This window comes from Podarcis raffonei, chromosome 6 (assembly GCF_027172205.1).
Source record: "Podarcis raffonei isolate rPodRaf1 chromosome 6, rPodRaf1.pri, whole genome shotgun sequence".
NCBI classification, from domain to species: domain Eukaryota; kingdom Metazoa; phylum Chordata; class Lepidosauria; order Squamata; family Lacertidae; genus Podarcis; species Podarcis raffonei.
Window position 1 is genome coordinate 32,333,456 of NC_070607.1, and position 22,864 is coordinate 32,356,319.

Consider the following 22,864-nt stretch of genomic DNA (forward strand, 5'->3'; position numbering starts at 1 on the left):
TGCTCCCTGCCACTAATCCAGTCTCAGGTTACTGATGCTTGTTTAATTTGTCTGTTACTTTTGAGCGCTTCCCTAAAGCTGATAAAACTGTGAAAAATCTAAGTTAATAAATAAACAGCAAGGAATGTGGTCCACAGTGAGACGCTTATGCTTGGCAGCTCATAAGACTAGGTGCATGCGTGTTTCCAGCAGTGTGTGTGTGTGCGTGTGCGCGCATGTGTGTGCATGCTGAGTAGGCTTGGTGGGTCCACTGGAGGTGTGAAGTCTCACACAACCCAAAATACAGCACTAGTTTGTGATGATGGCTAAAATATTCTAATCCAAAATACAATTAAATGCAAGGTCTCAGAAGGAAAAATTGCTATTTTGGACAACATCAGCGGAATCTACAAAGAAATATGAGTTGTTGTTTGCCTAAAGAGGGGGGCAAAACAAACAAATGAATGTGTTCAGCAAAATGCAAAACAACCTGCCTTGCTTAACCATGTAATTGGAATATTTTGAAAAATAAAGAGCAAATGTGTTGGATTTTGAACATGCAGCATTGAATTCTGCTAAAATATACTAATGTAGATCCACTGAAATAAACAGATTTAAGTTAGTCACATCAACTGAACTTGGGGGGGGGGGTCTACTCTGAGCATGACTTGGGCAGCGCCAACACATAAAGTTTCATGTGTCAGCTCTAGTCTAACGTTCTGGTACTCTAAATATATATAACAATATTAGTCTGTAATGAATTTTTAAACAAGGAAAGACTAGTCGCTGCAATGACTGATGGCAGATGACAGTTACTTAATATTATGAATGCCTAGGACCATTCCAAAAGGGGACAGCCACAGGCCCCTATCACTTCTATTCTGGCTGCCCCAAGACTTTAAACTTCTTTTCTTTCAAGATCAATTGAAATATTAATACCAGGGGTGATGAAAGGCAAGCAAAAGAAATGGGCACGGCATTTGCCAATGTGTGTTTCTATGTCCCCAGGCGGGCTCATAAGCCTGATGCTATTTTATGGGACTTAATGATTATGACTGAAAAACAAGAAGACTGCAGCTTCCGAGGGGGTGAGGGAAAGAATCCATGTGGACTGTTTGAACATCTTTTTAAGTCTGAGTTCCTGTGGAAGTGCTACATTTCTCTTTGAAAACACCTTCCTCAACAGCATTGTTTAAATATGTTACAATGGCTTTTTATGACTTCTCATATATTGCAAAGTATAGTCCTGAACAGATGGCTGGCGAAGGTATCAAGGGACTATTCCCCTCAGAGTGCAGAGACCAGGGTAAACATGCTACAAGGCAGGCGATTTTCTGGATCAGTCTGAAGCTGAAGAATGCAGAGAGGCATTTAAGAGGCTAATGACAGAATGCACCACTTTACTTACATTCCCTCAGAAGCAATCAAGGAACGATTGTACAGAAGCAGAATGGGGAAATGATAGAGGTTTGTGACCTTCATAGAGAGCTCTCTGAAGAAACACATAGATGGGGAAAGATGCTGAGGAGTTGGGAGATGAACCTAACCTCACGGCCAGCGGCAGGGGCAGCATGGGTTGGAAATGAGGACTAGTAAACAACAAATGGCAAGGAAATGTGCACACTTGCTGAAGAGAAGCTGTGACAACACTGTAAACTGCTTTTGAAACTCCTTCCTTACAATGCAAGCCTATGTTCTATGAAGAAATAAGTGAAATTTACTCCCAGGTAAGTATGCACACGGGACATGGGTGGCACTGTGGGTTAAACCACAGAGCCTAGAACTTGCCGATCAGAAGGCTGGCGGTTCGAATCCCCGTGATGGGGTGAGCTCCTGTTGCTCGGTCCCAGCTCCTGCCCACCTAGCAGTTTGAAAGCACATCAAAGTGCAAGTAGATAAATAGGTGCCGCTCTGGCAGGAAGGTAAATGGCGTTTCCGTGCACTGCTCTGGTTCACCAGAAGCGGCTTAGTCATGCTGGCCACATGACCCGGAAGCTGTACTCCAGCTCCCTCAGCCAATAAAGCGAGATGAGCGCCGCAACCCCAGAGTCGGTCACGACTGGGCCTAATGGTCAGGGGTCCCTTCACAGGACTCAAGTCTGAATTCTCAGATGACCATCTTACTGCTTGGGAACATGTGTGTTTAACTCATGGGGGGGTTGGGGGGGTTGTATTTCACCCGTGCAGAGTACTACTGCTTTTTGTGCTGCCCTAGCAGCCATTTTGAGCTGGGACCCACAATACTTTTTTCCATATAGGGGTACCATCTCCTCAGTTTTTGCACACACACAAAAAGCAGTGGTATGACTAGGAGCACCTCTGTTCTTAGGCAGGGTGAGGTGGCTGTTTCAGGAAATAGATGCTGGAGGAGGGGAGGACAAGGAGTGACAGCAAGGAGTTGAAGGACATAACTGAATGGCCTCCATGGCATGATCAGTTTGCAATGCTTTATAGAAAAGTCACAAGTTTTTGTCTAGATCTTCAGATCATGATTTATCATAAATGCAACTAGGCATTGTCATTACATAACATGGCCTAATTAGAATATTTATTGCCAGATTTTATTTAGAGAGAGAGAGAGAGAATATAGACGTTTGTCCTGTGTCTGATCTACTAAGATCTGTACACTTTAAGGTTTACTGTGGGTCTCCACTCCTGCACCACAATTAGTTCTACTGGAAGACAGTCTAGGAGCTTGTAATTAAAGTGTGACGCAAAAACCTGAGACTAGGAAGAAAAGTAGAACTTGTGAAAATGCCATTTAAATTTTAGAGAGGATTGCCAGCTTGTGTAAGGGCCACTTTAGCTGCATCTTTAACAGCCATTTGATTGAAAACAATTAAGAGTTGATAATGGTTCCCTGCTGACCTAGGCATATCAAATGGTTGTGAATGTAAAGGCATAACAGCAGCCAAGCACTGTCCCTCACCCTTTCCTAGTTAGGGTGGCAACTTTCGTTTTTACAGAATTTCAGATCCCCACTAATAGAGGAAACACAGAACTTTATTTTGGGCTTTTCTGTGGGATCATCACACAAGGACTTCTGGAGTTGTATAGCTCAGGGTTGAATGCAGATAGGTTAGTGGAGCTGTTTAGTTGCCTTTCCCCAAATATACATCTATCAAATATATCCATGAGCTATGTAACAATCTAAAGAAGCGTTGCAAAGAATTATAGCACCAGTTTCCCATAAGTATACAACCCAGGGATCACCGTTAGAAACCAGTCATCTAAGTTCTAAACACTACAGCCGAATTGGCCTTGTGTCAATGTCATGTGCTTTGTCACAGATTGTGCAGGTCTGCTTGCCCACAATTGGCTTGCATCTGGGATTTCTCTCTATTATTTATTGTATTGATATTTTGGAACTCAATGTGAACTACAGAGGGTTCCCAAGCTGCCTTCCATCTAGGCATTGACAATACTCACACCTGCATAGCTTCAACATCATGCACTCTCAGATCACACTCTAGGTTCAGTGCCAGAAGCTCCCAGCTTAGCTTGATTTGTTGAGCCAGAAAAACATAGGCAAGGGAGTGTTAGTTTAAAAGATCTTGGTATGATTTAGCAGCTTTAACTATTTAGTTATGCTAAGAGCTGCTTCTGGGTGCCACAATTAAAGGAGGATGTTGATAAGCTGGAACGTGTGCAGAGGGCAACCAAGATGACCAAGGCTCTGGAAAGCAGTCCTTATGGGGAGGGATTCAAGGACCTGGGTACTGTATGTTTATCCTGGAAAAGAGGCGACTGAGAGGAGATATGATAGATATCTTCAACTTTCTGAAGGGCTGTCACATGGAAGATGGAGCAAGCTTGTTTTCTCCTGCTCTGGAGGGCAGGACTTGAACCAATGGCTTCAAGTTAAAGGAAAGGAGATTCCACCTAAACATCAGGAAAGGAAAGGAGATTCCAACTAAACATCAGGAAGAACTTTTTGACAGTAAGAACTGTTCAACAGTGGAACGGTCTCCCTCAGGAGGTTGTGGACTCTTCTTTATTGGAGGTTCTTAAGCAGAGGTTAGATGGGCATCTGTCATGGATGCTTTAGCAGAGATTCCTGCATTGTTGGGTGTTGGCTTAGATGACCCTAGTTTGTCATCTTTACCATGGGTAACAGGCATGGGGACAAATTGATGTGTCCAGGTAAAGGCTGCACAAGGGTCAGAAGATAATACAGTCTGGGATTTTGACCACTGACCTAACTGCTTTCTAAACAAGAACTCATCTACTTTAGGCCAGCCTTCTCCAATCTAGTGTCCTTCACATGTTTTTGAATTACATCTCCAAACATGCCATTATGACCATTGGCCACACCGGTCAGGGCATCTAGAGGGCACCGGGGTGTGTTAGGCCATGTGTTCACAGACATTGCCAGCATTTTGTAGGCCTGTTGCTAGGAGTCTAATCCAGTGGTTCCCAAACTCCCACTGCCCCAGACCTTTTGAAAATTGCTGAGGTTCTTGGAGAACCACTCAGTAGTTTTTTTGCTTGTTATAGCACTTGTAGCACACTGTGCTATGTGATTATAATAGTATTTTTACAGGTATGTCAAAGGGCACATGAAGTGGTTCACAGACCACTGGTGGTTTGGGGACCCTTGACCTAATCACTGATAAAATGTTGAAATATTTTTGAAACTTTTACTACTATTTAAATAATAATAATTTCGAAGACTTTCTAAAACAGGCCCTGAAAAGCCCAGCGACTGTCCTAAACAACAGCATTCCCCCCCTCTATGTTATGTAGTTATTTTTCAGCATAATAGGTCTCCCCAGAAAACTGCAGACAGTGGGGATTTATCTGAGTTAAACTTCACTTGATATGTTTATAAAGTATCTTGGTAACAGCACCTAAAAGAATATTGCAGAAGAAAAAGAATGAAATTTTAATACCCTCTTGAACCACACTGGGAATGTCTATTTTGAAGGAGTAAGACAGCTTATGACTAGACCCCTGAAGAACAAAATGAGTTTCACTTTTAAAGGCTCAGACTTGGCAGGTCTGCAGTTTTCTTATATAAGGGAAATGCAGCTGCTAAGGTACCATCACCTTGAAACCTGACAACTTGGCAGTAGCAGTATTTATGCTACCTAGTGAGCCTATTCTTTTTTCATTAACCCTAAAGGGTAAAAGCTCTAATGTGCAAAATGCATACTACAATCCATAATCTTAGTTGCTAATGGAATTCCTTTCCCCACGTGCCAGGAACCCCACACCTGTAATACGGGACAAACTGAATGCTACACATTGCATGAGAGCTGCGAGCAAGATTCCTGCAGGTGGTTTTGTTTTTGCAATGTTAGCAGTAGCTTTAAGAATGGGAATAAATGATTTTTATTGGGACTCAGGTGACAGGGTTGACTTTCCCCACCTCCAGACTGTTTTCACAGTTACAATAATATCCTAGAAGTTGCTATTTGCCCTGAGGGTCCAAACATACAACTAAATTTAGGATTTTAATTGTGCAAAGGCACTCTCTGCCAGCAACATGCCAGCAATCTGGTTCCATTCCAAATAATCTGCGCGCGCACACACACACATATACATGGGAGATATTAATGGTTGCCCATGTTACGTAAGGTTTGGTGTCAAGGAAAATTTGTGAACTGAAGAGATTTCCCCTTATCTTGCTTCAATTTTGCTTGCTAGTAAGACAGGAAATGCAGAGGTAACGGTTGTGCTGGCGTTGCTTACTTTGCCACTGAGCTGCTATGCCAGGGGTCCACAGCTGTTTGGGGCCCAAAGGCACAATTGGAAATGTGAGAAACTGGTATAAGCAAAACAGGCAATTCCACAGAAGAAAAACTGATAGTGTTTGAATCTCCTCCCAAACATGGAAGCAAGCAAAACACTTAATACTGCAACCTCTCAGAAAAATGAAACAAAACAAAAAGCCAGACACACACACCTAGGGCCCAAGGCTTTGGAGGGAAACAGCGGTAAGAGGGATAGATTTTGCTTTCTAGCTAGTTGAGCACCACCCACAGCAGAAGAGCAACAACAAAAAACAACTGAGAGGGACAGAAGGCCTTTGTGAGTGTCAACTGAGGTATCTTAGGGTGCTGTGGTACCCTTGGAATGGTGCTGTGGTACCCTTCTCTCAAAATCATTGGTTTTAGATGATTCATCATGTGAACAACATTTTATTTATTTCAAAACACACAGCTTGCTTCACTTTACTACAAAAGCAAGGTGGAGCCCAAAGGAGTTTGTTATGTGAGGCAAAGGCAAACTAAAACAACAACAACAACAAAACCACCCCAACCACAGTAGCACCACACTCTCTCGGCTTGTGAACCACCTGTAATTTCAGGATGCTGAGTCTACAATTCCTCAAGACCAGCATTATTCTGTCACAGGAACTGACATCAAATGGGATTCTGGGACTAATGGACTTGATGATGAAAACATGGGGATCCTAGAAGTATTTTCATGGCATTTTAGAGGCCATGATTCAGTACATAATGCAACCAGCTGTTCTTATTTATACTCACCTTATGATAACCACTATTCTCATTTCTGATATTTTTGATTTTTTAAAAAAGCAGCATCTTGTATAAGCTACCATTGATGTCAATTTTTATGAATACTTCATATGTGGTTTAGAGGTTTACCCTTTAGAATCCATGTGTGTATATTTTTTGTCTATAGGTCCTATAAAGTAAGGTTTTCCTAAGCTGGAAACAAAATAAAAACTGCCTTATGGGCCTTTTTTTTACATTAAATATTTTAAATGCTTACATTACAGGAAGGTTTATTCTACTTTAAAATGGTTGGATTGGAAAGAAACATGTTGAATATAATAATAAAGATTTCCTTGTATAGTTTACAAAGAAAAATGCGAAGTTGTTTTTATATCAAAATGGCAAGCGTTAACTTAAATTTACTATATCATAACCTTCATTAGAATAAATCTTGTTTATTGTCACAATAAAAACAATGTGGCAGTATAATTAATGTTGTCATTCCCTAAATGCAAATTAACTATTATCAGTTCTTATTACCACTAGAGGCTAACTTGATGGGTTTGGTTAAAATGAAGGGGGGAAATGAAGAAAATATTCAGAGTACATAAGTAGCGCTGCATGTTTTATTCATGAAGTGCTGATGTGCATATTGTCCAAATTATTTGTTAGGTGAAAGAGTCACTTTTGAAAGATCTGGGAGTGATTTGTTTACAAAAGTATGAATAAAACAAAGATCGTTTTTGCCCTTTTCTTCAAACTGAGATTGGGAAAGGACGTTTCTCTCAAAGATATAGCCTTGAAATTTAGGGGCATGTTCCTTTTTCAACACTGTGTTCATGGGGGAAGGGCAACACTGACAATGTATGAGGTAAACTTTAGCGTTCCTGTTATGATAGTCAGATTTGTTCAGACAGTGATCCATGAGTCACCTGTGCTGGGCATGAACTGTATAGTGATTTAGGCAGAGATATGTTTTCGCCTCAGAATCCTGGCAGAGCTACTGAGCAGCAGCTAAAGAAGGATTGTGTGTTGACGTTTGTTAATGTTGCTGCTAATTGTAGTTCTGTAAGGGGAAAACTACAGTTCCCAGGAATTTTTGGGGAAAGTCATGTGCTTTAAATGTGCATCGGAAATGCTTTAAACGTATGGCTGTGTATCTTCCTTGTTCCTAACTGCTAGGAACTAACTGGATCACATGGACAATAAGCCTACCTCTAAACACTATAATTAAGGAATAAATTCTCCCCTCCTTCCACCCCCACAACTTTATTCACATTATTGTGCTCTCTATAAAGAGCCATTATTATCTATAATATACATCAGTACATCCTTCTACAGTTGGAAACAGCATACCAGTTGTGACAAAGGTTTTTACACAGTTGATGTGTTTTCAGAAATGGTAATATATAGTGCTCTGCTGAATTTTGCCAGGCTTAGGTTTCTTTTAATCAAGCTAAGGTAAAGGTAAAGGGACCCCTGACCACTAGGTCCAGTCGTGGCCGACTCTGTGGTTGCAGCGCTCATCTCGCTTTATTGGCCAAGAGAGCCGGCGTTTGTCCGCAGACAGCTTCCGGGTCATGTGGCCAGCATGACTAAGCCACTTCTGGTGAACCAGAGCAGTGCACGGAAACGCCGTTTACCTTCCCACCAGAGCCGTGCCTATTTATCTACTTGCACTTTGACATGCTTTTGAACTGCTAGGTTGGCAGGAGCAGGGACCGAGCAACGGGAGCTCACCCCCGTCGCGGGGATTCGAACCGCCAACCTTCTGATCAGCAAGTCCTAGGCTCTGTGGTTTAACCCACAGTGCCACCCACTACAAGAGTCTTAAAAAGGTTTTCATGCCCCAGCCTAACCAATCTCACAGGGTTGTTCTGTGGATACAGTGAGGAAAGGAGAGCCATGCATGGTGCTTTGAGCTCCTTGGAGGTGGGAAACAAATTCAGTAAATAATTGATTCATTTCTCAGATCCTACAATTCCCATCATCCTACAATTCCCATCATGTTCTGCCCTCTCTTGCAAAATTTCCCTGCAAGATCATGGAATAATTGCTAGAGATCTCTATCCAACATTACAGATAAAGAGTCTATAAGAGGATTTCAGCCAGATGGAACAACCCCCATCACCCCCCGTATTCCAGGGGTTCTCGCAACCCCATTGAGTCAATTTTGGAGGGCACAGGGAGGCACAGTGGGAGCATAAGGGGAAGCTGTGTGGGCAAGCGAAAGCCCTAGCACACAGCTTGTGCTGAATCCTGCCCATTTATTAGGAGATTGGAGGGAAGGGCAAGATATAAAGAGGATACTGTAAGTTCTAGAAATAAAATTATCACATTAGGTCCACTATATTCACAATGCATTGGGCATAGCTTTAAACATGAATAATTTTATGTTGCATGATATTATGACATGGAACAATCTTTTACGTTGCTTAATCCAGAGCATGGAATTTTCAAGCAAAAAAATATTACTCTAGAGAAGTGGTTTGGAGACCTTAACCATTCATTTTCATGAAACTACTAATCTAGTTGATTCCAGAGGGCGGCTATGCTAATATTAAAGGCAGTTTCTGCTGTAGAAAGTTATCAAGCTTTCATTAGCTGGAAAAGTAATATAAAATCTGGAATAAATTGTTCTAGTAATGCTAGTTATGATGAAAGGATGTCTGTTCCTTCTTGTGGCATACCTAGGTCTTTTTTCACCTCCAATTGCCCTCATTCCTTGGAATCTTCACAGTTGCAGAACATTTGGAATTCATCCTTGAGTTGTAGACATCTTTAGGTCAATGACCAGTTTTCTACCTCTCAGGCTTGGCTCATTTCCCAGTTTGGGAGTTACATTCTTTTGACACCCCTGGGAAAGTAGAAATGTTTCAGACCTATACCTGCTCTAGAGAGCTGAAAGTCAGCATTAAAATGTTGTCTGGGAAAAGTTCTCCAAATGTGCAGTGTCGTGCAAGCAAATACGCAGAGCTCATTAATCTTGCAGACTAATACATAGACGCATGGTATATGTTAATGTCCTTTCAATACCAGCTAGAGGGGAGACATTTTGAAACCATAATCCACCTAAGAAAATTCAAGGAAACTATTTGTTTTGAGAAGGCTACAGTCATATGATATTATGCATTTTGGAATTTCTGAAAGCTTCTTATAATATTTCACATGGCAAACTCCTGCTTGAGATTATAAAGGGAAAAATCCAAGGAACAAACAATGGATTTTAATTTTTGTTGTTGTTCCTGAAAATATGGTGAACCCTCTATTGTCTGAAATGAAGGTCTCTAAACTGTGACAAACTCCAATAATATCAGGAAATTTTGACAGTAGAGTACATATTCTGACATTAATGAGACAAACTTCACAGAAAGCAGTCAGATGCATGTAATAATGATGAACCAGTGCTGTATGTTTGCTGTCCAGGTTAATTGTAAGAATGTGCAAAATTGTTCCATTTATGTACACATGTAAGGTAGGTTAAAGGTAAAGTTAAAGGTACCCCTGACCGTTAGGTCCAGTTGTGGATGACTCTGGGGTTGCGGCGCTCATCTCGCTCTATAGGCCAAGGGAGCCAGCCTCTGTCCACAGACAGCTTCCAGGTCATGTGGCCAGCACGACTAAGTCGCTTCTGGCGAACCAGAGCAGCACATGGAAACGCCGTTTACCTTCCCGCCAGAGCGGTACCTATTTATCTACTTGCACTTTGACGTGCTTTTGAACTCCGAGGTGGGCAGAAGTAAGGTAGGTTAGGTTATGGTTATTAAACAGATGTATTGCATCCCACTACCAAAAGACCCAAAGTTATTTACAACCCAAGTAAAAATGCAATAATAAAATTGCATAGGCATGTTGCAAACATCCAATCTTTGGTGCTGCCCAGGTAAACAAAAAGAGACTTTGCCTGAAATGATGACAAAGTTTGCACCAGGAGTGTCTCACCGGGGAGGACATTCCACAGATACGGAGCTACTACAGAAAAGACCTGTTCTCCCATTGCCACCATCCAACGTCCTTCAGAAGTGGCATGCCATGAGGTGCCAAAGTGTCAATCTCAGGGCCTAGGCAAGTTTATATGGGGAAAGGTGTCCTTTAGTAATTGGGGTCCAAGTCATATGAGGTCAAAACCTCCACTTTGAATTTCTCCTGGAAACTAATAAACAACGGTGCAGTTGTAAGACTGGTATTTTATATTCACACGTTTTCGTCTCAGTTAACAATCCAGCTGTCATATTCTGCACAAGCAGTAGTTTCCAGATCATCTTCAAAGGTAGCCCCACATCCACATTTCGCAGTAGTCTAACTCGGAAGTCACCAGAGCACAGACACTCTTGTTAGGTGTCAGAAGTATATAAGTGAAGCTACATCCTTTCTACTTTTTAATGTAGAACATTGGTATGCTACTTGCTAAGTTGTTCAGAAATAAAATGTTTGTCTGAATAATTCTCTTCTAAATTAAACAGTAAATGAACCATCTACATTCTTTATCTTCTTTAACACTAATGTATTCTGATATTATTTCTTGTGATGCATCTGGTTTTCAAGTATGGTTCAAATGGTGCCAATGGCCCAATGTGGCTGACCATATATTGATTTAATAAGCTGAAATATTAACAAGACTTTTGCCAGGATGTACTACAATTGTACACATGCCACAGTTAAACCAGGAAGTCTCTAATTAACCATAGTTGCCCAGTTTACTGAAAATGAGAACCATAGTTATCAGTTTCAGAACACGACAGGATATTAAACCATGCTTTGAAGTTGATTCAGAAGCCTTTCTTGTTCCAAAACTAGGAACTATATTTTCCCAAACCTGACATAACAGGAAACTATGGTCAGTTAAATATTTCCTAGTTTAATCATGGCTGACATGAAGGGAGGCGCAAAGGAGCTGCATGTACAGACAAAATACCCATTCATCCCTCCGCTTATCAAACTGAGATATGATTTTATGAATATGGCCAATGTTATGTAGAAAAGTATATCAATGGAAATCACATTTCTTAATTAGATGTTCCTTCTGCAGCTGTGGTATGATCATTGTGTCTCATATAATAACACCTCCTAAATAATACTTGGGTTAAGCAAAACATTGGGAAGCACTTTTTAATCCATAGGCTGAATTGCATACTCATTGCTTACTATACAAAATAAGACTCTGTTGATTGTCAAGAAAAGAGAAACGGAAAAGAGAAATATGGAGGGGGGAGGGCTCAAAGGAACTGTCCTGTGTAGGGTTTATAATGAGAGAGCATAAAAACTCTTGGCCCAATTCTCTTTTGTGCAAAACAAACAAACACATCAACAAATCAGCACAAATACAGAACAGATGTTTGACTGAAAAGAGATTTAACTGAAGCTAGTGGGGGTCATTTCTCGGATGTTGGCTGTTTTGAGAAAGTCATGTATAAATCATATCTGATGTCTCTAATCTACAATAAAATCTACATAATAGAGCCAGAAATCAGCTAAGCAATGATGATGTTTTCTGATGATACAATGCTTAGTGGAATGCTAGAGCGATCAGGATTAATTAAAGAATTTTGCTTTGCTGTATAACTTGGCTACTGCTTAGCAAACAGAACTGTCTGCATGTTGTAAAAAGAGACCTATTTGTTTTAAGGGAGTAAAGAAATAAGAGTTCCTTCATCTGACAGCTGGTATAGCACAGCGAAAAAGAGTGTGAACAAAGAGCCGGGGGCTCCCCAGTTGATAGTATTCATAGGTAAGCCACTATTCTTTCGGTCTCAGTCCACCATCTGGTCCACCTTGCAATGCTGTTGTACAAAGTATTCAAATAGTGTTTGCTAAGAACTCTTGGAAGAGTTAAGTAAATGCTAAGCATCATCATCATCATCATCATCATCATCATCACCACAATCATGGTGATCCTCATCATGACTGGTCAGGGAGAGGAAGTATAAGAACATGCCACTTGACGAGCCTTTCTGGTTCATCTAGTCTAGCATTCTGTTCTTTTGGTGACAAACCAGGTGCCTATGGAAAACTTGCAAGCAGTATTTTCTGCACTCGTGATGCCCAACCACTGGTATTCAGAGACATATTGCTTCTGATACTGGAGTATTACACAGTTATTATGGCTAGTAGCCACTGCTGGTCTCATTCTCCAGGCATTTGCCTAATCCCTTTTCAAAGCCATCCAAGTTGGCAGCCATTGGCACATCATGTGCTGTCGGAATTCCAGAGTTTAACTAATGTGCTGTGTGAAGTATTTCTTTTTGTCTGTTCTGAATCAGACTTTAGTATTGTGGAAGGAAAACCAGACTTTAGTATTGTGGAAGGAAAACCAATTCAAACACTGCACTCTTTCCTCATAGGGCAGTTGCTTGAAGAAGATGTAGATATCCTATATGCATATTGATATACTGGAATTTTGAATTAACATTCTCCCCCACCTCCCCAAAAAGAGTGTGTCCAGATAAGCACTGCTAAACAAGACTAACCAGCGACAGAGCATGGACCCTTTGTGGCATGCTAACATATCTCCTTGTCTTTCTCTCTCTGTCTTTTTCTCACACCAACACACATGCATGGCTATCCAGAGAATGCATGCATGCTACTGAAGCATCTAAGTATAAGTAGCATAGTACATGCAGGTCCAGCAGAGGCATCTTTTCAGAGGTAAGTTTGTTCCAATTATGAATAAACTGAGAGTACCAGGATCGCAGCTAGTTCAAACCACAAGGGTTATGGGAAAGTGACGGATCCCCTGCATTTCCCCCTTGAAGTCCATTTCACAAAGTAATCCCCCCCCCACTCAAATTGGGATCCGATACCAGATCTGAGCCTAGCTTGTGACCAAATCTGCTGTATTTACAAAAGTAACAATGGAAGCTATTTGCTAAGCTCTTTTCATTTCAAATGAGTGAAATTCCTTCCAGCATAGTCATCTGAAATGACCGCAGTGACACCACTAGTGATTCCAAGAGAAATCCAAATGAAGTCCCCTTCCGTCCTCAGACTCACTTCCATCAGTCTTTGGAAACTGGAATGGGGCACTTTCATTTCAGTGAGTGAGGGGTGTCAACAACTCTTTTTTCACACTGTCTCTCAAGCTGTGTTGTATTTAGATAGTTTGCTCCTTTTGGTAGTTGCCGGTGCTGTTTGATGAGGCCTTTAACAGTGCTCCTTTAAACTTTCCACTGTAGCAATTTGAGAGAACATTTGGGCGCAGCTAGAACACATCAACAAACAGCAGGTATTTACTGTTTACTCAGGACATTGTATTTGCAACACATTTGGCCTAGAACAGATGAGGGAAGCAAGGTAACATTGACACGAATCCCTTCTTGAACAAGTGGCTTCCTGTTTTTTCTTTTCTTTTTTGCATTGCATTATGGGATGGCAGAGCATACAGTAGAACCTTTAGCCATATTCAGGTGCCTCCCTGAAAATGTGACATGTATAAAATTGGGGCAAGGGCTGAAACACAACTGACAGAAGGTGCTTCCAAACCCTCTTTCAGACCTTGGTACTGAACACGCAAAATACTGGTGTGTGGCCTGTGTGCTCGGAGATGTTGGGGTGGGGCTTCCATGTATTTGCCCTGCCCCTGTTCCCATTTCAACATCTGGCATGGTCAGATGAATGCCTGAACGTAGCTTTTGTTTCAACAGAGCTGTGGCAAATCCACAGCTTTCAATCAGTATTGGTGGTAATGTGAGCGGGGAAAGTGAAGGAATTTTATATTGATTGGGGAAGATAACAATAGTCATAGGTTTGTATCCAGTGAGTAGACCCACTAAAATTAATAAGTAAAGCCCATTAATTTCAATAGATCTACTCTGAGTAGAACTTAGCTGGCTGCAATTCATCATCACTTAATTTGTCTACCAGTTTTCTTTAAATATTACAGTCTAAGCAGTTAGCAACAAAGCACGAAGGCCAAGAAACAAAACTATAAATGCATCAAGATTGGTGCATTTTTATCTACAGCATATCTCTGTGAAAGACAACTCAAAATACTTTCATAATAGAAGTGTGATTTTTTTGTGTAAAGCCCACCTCAATAGCAACATATCAAATTCATTCATTCATAAATAATTAGCAGCATGAAGAGAGCAAAACGCCCTCTCTGACCCAGTAGGCAGTAGGCAGCAAAATGATCCCGCTCAAAAAGCTGCAAAGGGAGATGGGGCCGGTCCTACTTCCCAGGTGTTGACAGGAGGAAAAGGGTGAAACACCCTCTGGTCTTAGATGATAAATGACAAAAGCTAACTTCTCTGGCATAGTGGTCAAATCAGCAGCAAACAGGAGGAGCTGGTGGTTTGGTTTTTTTAGCCTTGCAAAGGGAGGTAGAGTCAGTCCTCAGCTGCACGATGGCTTGCATTATAGGAAGTTAACAGAGCAATCCTAGGATGCACATCCCAGTGATGATGGTAGGGGTAAGAGGGTACACACCTGTTTCTCTGCCAGTCTACCAGAGGAGTCCTGTTGGCAGGAACTGGCCCTGCCATGGAGGAAGCACCAGCTCTGTTCAAGTGCACCATAAGGGACCACTGGTGGTCCTCCTGCTAGCAGCAGCCAGCATAAAGGCCCAGAAACTGGGTATACTGGGTCAGGGTGCCAGTGCCTTTGGACCATCTCCTCAGCTTTGTCACCCTGGAACAAAGAAGCCATCATCCCAATCCTTAACCTAGTTAGCAGGAGCCAGCAGGTCTTGGGAGACAGTAGAGGATGTGCCACTCTTTGGCCCCTCCTTAGGATTACTCTGTTAGCAGAATTAGTGTGCTGATGTCAGGGCCTGGCTGGATCAGGAGGAGTGGTGGGAGGCCCCAGCTAGAGAACCCTCTGGTGAAGCCTCAAAAGAAGAAGGCTCAAACCCAGGGGAGTAGTGGTGGGACATTGAAGACAAAACAAAGGAGGAAGTGGGGAGGGGGAAGAATGGCTGGAGCAACAGACTTAAGTGAGAGAGAGGCGGCTGAGGGGGAGTTGGGGGCTGAGGCTGTAACAGGTTCACAGGAGCCTGCCAGTCCCACTGTATTCAGCCCCTCCTTCCCCCTTGTCTCCAAGGGCTTTACCTTCTGACTGAGTTTAAGATTGCTGCTGGACAGGGAAGTAGGAATGCCAGATGGTCAGTTCTGTCAATTGCTGCTGGAAGCCACTCTTGCTCCTAGGTTCTCTGTTTGTATTCCATTTCCCTGAATAAAGAAACAACTTTACTGCACGTCTCTGTGCTGACCTGTAGCTGATCTAGCCCAACTGTCAGAAAGTGCAAATAAAGGCATTAGTTGTGGGCATGCAACCTTGTAAGAGTTCGTATCACAGACGTCTCTGTGCCACAACTTGGGTAGTGTTGTGGCCTTGAGCTCATAGTCAGGGGAGCCAGCTGTACCACCACCTGGGTCACAAGTTGGATTGGATACCTGATGCTGGTGATTCTGGAACCTACAGAGCCTGAGTCAGGAACCTTGTAGATGCTGTCCCATGTGACTAACTCAGCAGAGAAGTCAGTGTTTTCCTGTGCTGCCACATCTACCCAATGATGCAGGCTTTGTGCCAATCAGGAGGCAACAGAAAAGTCAGTAAGTGGTCTTCTACAAGCCAGGGAACTGGCTCTTTAAGAGCTGCAGTCTTTAAGACAAGGGGGTGGAGCTTGGGCAGGTGGTCTGGAAGAAGAGGTTTATAATGTCTTAGGTAACCTCTGTTCTTTGTTAGAGCAGCCTGGTCCATCACAGCTCCATGCTTTCGCAGCCATTAGGTACCTGCAGTGCCAGATTTACGTTTAAGCTAAACAAGCTAAAGCTTAGGGCCCCACTCTCTTGGGGACCCCCAAAAAATTTAAAGGAAAAAAAACCTGGATGCACATTTCCAAAATATGATAAAAAACAAATAAAATAAAACCTACATACAGCAACAGTGTTTTGTCTTGTGTAGGCTCCTAACTGTTATGTGCAAATGGCTTTAGATACCTATTAGGTACATAAATTACCATATAGCATATATTCAACACAAAAAACAGTGACAATTTGTTGTTGACAAAGGACATGCTGGACATACAAAGGGCCCCATTACCTTCAGTAGCTTAGGGGCTCATCAAACCTAAATCCGGCCCTGGGTACCTGGATCAGAAACATCCACTGACATGACTTTCTGTCATGAAGAAAACACAATAAACTCAAGAGATTTCTTCTTCCATTCCAAGGCCCAGTTCTGAGTTGTGGTTAATACTACAGAACCACTTGTATGTTATGTTTTGGTTCATTCATTTATTCCTTTGTTGACCAAAGGCCTCAAAAGCAGCAAACAGCATATTATGCCAATTCTGAACTGCATTGCATAAAATCCATACAATGAAATAACCAGCATATATGAGTATAAACATACACTCAAGTTACTGCAGATCAGGGATTTGAACAATCTAAAACTGGTCAGCTGACCCACACAAAGATCTGGTCAACGGCAACTGGTCATTTGCATGTCTTATAGCACGGAAGGAAGACTGATTAGCAATTAGCACAAGGCTACGGCATAATTTTTTAAATTTGCTATTATTAGCTTATTAGGAGTCAGAAACATTTCCTGTTTTTTTTTTGTTTGTTTCCTTCTTAATGGGAAATTATTATTATTTTTAATTACAGTACATACATTGATTTATAACACAACAGATGCCAAATAAAATAAAAGTAGAAGGGGATATCTAGAAGTGAACATGTACGAACAAATTTCCATACCAAAATCAAACATAATAAATCAATACCACAATATTCCAAGGAACACAAATGAATTTGTATTATCCTGAACCTCATTACACCAGTATATTATGAAAAGACTCAATTTCTCAATAAATACATGGTCTTATCCTGATCTACTGCAATTTGCCCATATATCTACCAACAGATCTACCTTTTCCCCATCCCTGGCCTACCCCTGTGCTGCTAGGCGCAGAAATTGACCATATATGTCTGGTGATCCATGTTATAAAATATTGTCATCTGTTGCTGCTGCATCCCATAACTATCAGGTGGGAGAGCTTTCAGGGAATCAATAGGGCTGTAGCTCAATAGCAGACCAATTCCAGCAAATCCAGGGAGGGTTGAGAAGACTCCCTGAGCCAAACCCTGGACAACTGCTGCCAGTCAGACCCTCCAAGTTTCCCCATTTTCCAGGGACGGTCCCAGATTTACAGAAGTCATCCCAGTTTCTGATTTGATTCCAGAATGTCCTGCTTTTCCTTAGGAAGTCCCTATTTTCATCAGTGAAATGCTGGAGGGCATGCAGTCTACATTCAGTTCCAAGAACCAGTTCAACTTTTCTGAGAGAGAAGGCATTTCTGAAGCAATAGCGCATGCTTCAAAATCAGCATTTCCAATGTAAGCTGAGGCATATGGACCTCATATGTGATGATATCATGTGCTCACTATGACAGGATGAATCTTTCCCTCTTGCAGATATTATGAGCAGAAATTGCCTTGACCGAACAGCTTTGCTGTAGAACACCTGAGTCTCTAGCACTCGGCTAAATTTTGTATATATATATATAAATGTTTGTATCAGAAATCATGCATTCTCATGAACTTTAGGAAGAGCACATTGAAAGAACAAGCGCAAACTCCTCCTCAAAGGAATGTTCCCATTTTGACAAGGTCTTGCTCTTTGCCGATACCCTCCGAGGTCAAAGATCGCACAGACAAAACTCTGGCCCCCTTCTCAAAGATTTTGGGCTTAATGAAGGATCAAGCACCCCTGCGGGGAAAACGATATTGTGCAGCCACTCGGAATGCTATTTGGAAGCTAGGGGAGAGAGGGGGGAAAAACACCACGCTCTGTATTATTGACACCATCGGCAAATTAAAAGACTCACTAAAGTTAATATTCCCACATTATAGCAACAGGCCTTTCATAATTTATTAAAACCACTAGAATTTATTATCCTGTCCAAAGCTGTAAAAAAAAAAAAAAAGGGAACATGCAGAATCACAAGCCATTTTGCTTAATTAATGGTTTGCTTTTCCCCCATTTTGCTTTTTTTTGCCTTACCCAGGATGTGTTGTGGTTTATAAATCACTGTGCTAAATCTTAACATTGCTTCAAGGGAGAGCAGTTTACTGTCCTTGGCCTTCGCTGAGCTGTGGATGGCCTATGGAGTAGATGCATTAACATGTCCATTAGTCCTGCAGGAAATGGCTTTACACCAATCCCGTTTGCACTCCTACAATCACTGCTAGCAACCACCTTGAAAGGAGGGGAGGGGAAAAGGAGGGGAAGCAGACCCTGACTTAATTTGTTAGGTTATCTTCATTCCTACTTGACTGGTGCTTGCAGACCTAACAGGCAGGCAATGACAAGTCGTTTCAACATGTTTATTTCTTAAGCAGGTACCCTGGGAAGAGTTTCAGGTAGCATTTCAAGGGTTATGAGGTAGGTAATTTGATCTGTCTATCAATTTGCTATTCAATCCATCACTTATCTCTCCATCTAACATAGTGGTCACATTTAATTTTTAATTTTACTAAAACTGAAAATTGGAGGATATAAAGCAGCTATTGATTTACGTGTGACAATATCCAACGGAATGCTTCTCGGCAGGCCATATTAAGAAAAAAAACCCAGTTCTTAGCCATCAGGTTTCAAAATCAGAGGTCTATAAGACCACTTGCTGGTGTCATATTGCAGTTACACAAATCTATGGTGTGCATACATTAGGGATACTGTGTACAGTTCTGGGTGCCTCACCTCAAAAAGAATATTGTGAAGTTGGGGCAGGCTGAGAAAAGGGCAATGAAGGGCAATGGAGCAACTGGCCTATGAGGAGAAGCTGCATCATTTGAGACTTTTAATGGCATTATTATACCAGCCCATGCCACAGCTGTACTACTGCTTTGTGCTAGCAGTCACAACAACTGTATCAAATATTTATTTGCTGCTGGAGCTGCTCATGAAGTTGAGCTGCACAAAGATGCTGACTACAAATTTCATTAGGCCAATGGTCTGCAACATTTGGCATCAGTTTTATTAGATCCATTTATAAGCTACCCCGTCTAGTCTGACACTACATATTCTAGCAAGCCAATTTGGGAGCCTGGCTCATAACTGTAGGCCACCTGGGCCTGGAACTCAATAGCAGGATCCATCCATATCTCCATGGCCCAAGGCTGACCTGAGAGCTAAATGAAATCTAGAATTCATCAAACATTGTCAGACCAAGAGGTGATTCTAGAATTAGGGCCTGGTTAAAATCCAGAGAGACCTGCCAAGCCAGAACATATTTTAGTTCCACTGAACTTTCTTTGTAGAATTTACATTGCGAAGTGGTAGGGGAGGTTCACCTGACATGAGCAAACAGAAGCAGGTTCACACCCAAGTCCCATGTGTTGATAGAACATGTGAAGGGCTATGACACTTGCCACATCACCTGCAGATGCGACCTGCCAAAGAAATGCTTCTCAGTCTTTTATACCTTTGGCTGGTATAGTAATGTGCTTTTTTGTGCAAAGTGATGTATGAGCACAAGAACATTAGAGCAGCCTGCTGGCTTTTGCCAATGGCCCATCTTAGTCTAGCATCCTGTTCTTAAATTGGCCAACCAGCTGTCTGTGGGAAACCCACAAACAGGATTTGAGCACAAGAGCCCTCTCTGCTCCTGAGGTTTCCAGCAACTGGTATTCAGAACCATTACTACCTCTTACTGTGGAAGCAAAGCACAGCCATCATGGCTTGGAGCTGTCCATGAATTTGTCTAGTTCTCTTTTAAAGCCATCCAGGTTGGTGGCCAGGTTGTGGGAGTGAAGAAGGCCTTTCTATTATCTGTCCTGAATCTTCATTGGATGTCCATGAGTTCTAGGATTACAAGAGAGGGAGAAACACTTTCCTTCTCCACTTTCACCATGCCTTTCATGTCGCTTCTTACTCGCTTCTTCTCCAAATTGAAAAGCTCCAAATGCTGCAACCTTGGAGTTGCGCCATCCCCTTGATCATTTTGGTTGCCCTTTTGGGAACATTTCCCCAACAATACAGTATCCTTTTTGAAGTGAGATGACCAGTACAGTGGTACCTCGGGTTAAGACCTTAATTCATTCTGGAGGTCTCTTCTTAACCTGAAACTGTGCTTAACCTGAAGCACCACTTTAGCTAATGGGGCCTCCCGCTGCAACCGCACCGCTGTCATGCGATTTCTGTTCTCATCCTGAAGCAAAGTTATTTTGTGCATGCGCAGACGCACAAAATAACGTCACGTGGATGTGCAGAAGCGGCGAATCGCGACCCGCGCATCCATAGACACGTGTTGCGTTCCTTTCAGGTTGTGAACGGGGCTCCAGAACGGATCCCATTCACACCCAGAAGTACCACTGTATCTGTGGTGGCAGGGAAGGGGAGAGAAGTCATACATCTTCCCTGAGTAACAATCTCAAGGTAAACATTGTATCTAAAGAAAAGGAAGGTTTTGGTGTGTGTGTTTTTTAATTACGGGCAATGAAGTTACAATATCTGTTTCAAGCACAAAAAGCTTACACTGTCACAACACTGTAAATTATATGTTTCTTTGGCTTGAATTTTCTCCCTGTGTTAACCTTGGTGATCTGCCGCAGAGGCTTTTCTGGCTGAAAGGCAGCATAGAAATAAAACCCTAAGTAACCAACAATATAACATGATACACATTTTCAGACAGACAGATTCATCACTTAGTGGTTTCTTAAGCACGGTTTTGTCTCCTTTTTTAAACACCCACCTACTTTTGAAGAGCTAAGATGGGGGGGGAGAGTAAGTGTGATGGGTCCCAATCTGAATGAATCTGACAAAGCAGTAGCCCAGTGTTAATACAAAGCCATGTGTGATCTTTGCCAGACACTTGCATCCTGACAATCTGAGTGACGCAGCTATGAGTGAAAAATGTCTTAACATTCCTTGTTTTATTTTTTTAAAAACTTCCCTGAAATATAACTTGCAGTGAGATCCCATCTAAGGAGGTACACCAAAACTCCTACATTTTGCTCTGCTGACTTTTCTCCAGCCCTCCTAATATCTAAACATGCACTGCATAAATTCCTTTGAAATCATTAGAACAGAAATAAATTACTGTTTGTCTTGACTTCTCTGAGCAATGATTGCAAATAACAATAGATTCTTAAGTAGGACCCCAGAGGTCTCCTAAGTATTATTAAGCCTACAGAATTATTGGGAATGCACAGAACTACAAAGGTAAAGAAATGATTTCATCTGTATATGATTTTAATCAAGCTTGGCTTGCTGTTAAAAGGCTTGTTTAATGAAGACTGCCTTTCCCTCCAGAGGGAGGCTGGAGCAGGCAGCACACCATCAGCCAAGCAAGGCTTATTGCTGTAACAATAGCTAGAGGGGGTTACCACAAAAATGTTTTCCTTTGAGTCTGTTTCTGATCACATATTGAGAAAACAACAGCCAAACAAGGGGTGGGGGCGGGGAGAGAAAGCTGGGGGAAACCAAGTATGTAGCAATTAGCATGGAGAAAATGCTACTCTACCAAACAATATAGAAGACTGGAATCAAGGCATTGCTTGGAGTTGCATGGTTTTTTTTTAAAAAAATGTTTTAAAAATCCCAGTTGTAATGAGAACAACCAGTTCACCCGTAATTCTCCCCCCACTTCCCAGAACATCCCATCAGACATGGGAATGCCAAAGGAATCTATGTCCTGTGGCTTCCTTGAGCAAAGATATAAACATACAACAGACCGTTAGATGTTGACCCTATATACTTCTATGTTTATTGATGAAATTTAGCTATGCGGTCAAAGGTCAAATGGGAATAAGAAAGTACATGATGTCACCAGCGACGTTGCTAGCCAGGAACACTGGGGCTTTGCTATGCTATAATGAATTAAGTCCCCCCCCCCTTCCTTCCTTCAGATTTTTCAAACTGCCCTGTTCATCTTTCAAGTCTGTCCATATTAATATTCCCATTTATGGCAATGGGACTAGCTAAAGGAATTTTCATTGTATTCTGCAAACCTTCCCAAGGGAAAGAGCCCAAGGAGACTACAGATGTGAGTAAGGACCACTCACTTGGGGGGGGGGGCAGCGTGTTGATTCTGTACTCCGTCCAATTGCCAAATTTACTTTGCTCGTATTTATACGAGAGCCCATTTTGACACATTTTGTTTAGTTAAGTGGAGGAGCCCATTTTTAAAAGAACTCCTATTGCCAAAAATATAAACAGAGCGAGCGTTGATGAATATAAATATTTGAACGGCGGAACATTTTGTTATATCTTATGGAAACACTCCTGATCGAGCAGATGGGAGTTTACCTCATGGATTAGATGAATCAACTGAAATATGCCTACGGTGGGCAATTTTAAATAATGGATGAATATCCCTGGATGGGCTGAATGGATCTATTTCTTAGTGTGCACTAGACGGCTCAAATGGACGTTCTGTTCATTTCCAGTTCAGCAGGATGTTACTTAAAGTGTAAACCTCT

At 41.9% G+C, this 22,864-nt stretch overlaps 1 protein-coding gene across 1 annotated transcript in view; it reads right to left on the minus strand.

Moving 5' to 3' along the window:
• The window catches only part of ADGRL2 (adhesion G protein-coupled receptor L2), a 569,402-nt gene that overhangs the window by 310,766 nt on the left and 235,772 nt on the right, over positions 1-22,864 (minus strand). The window lies entirely within an intron of this gene.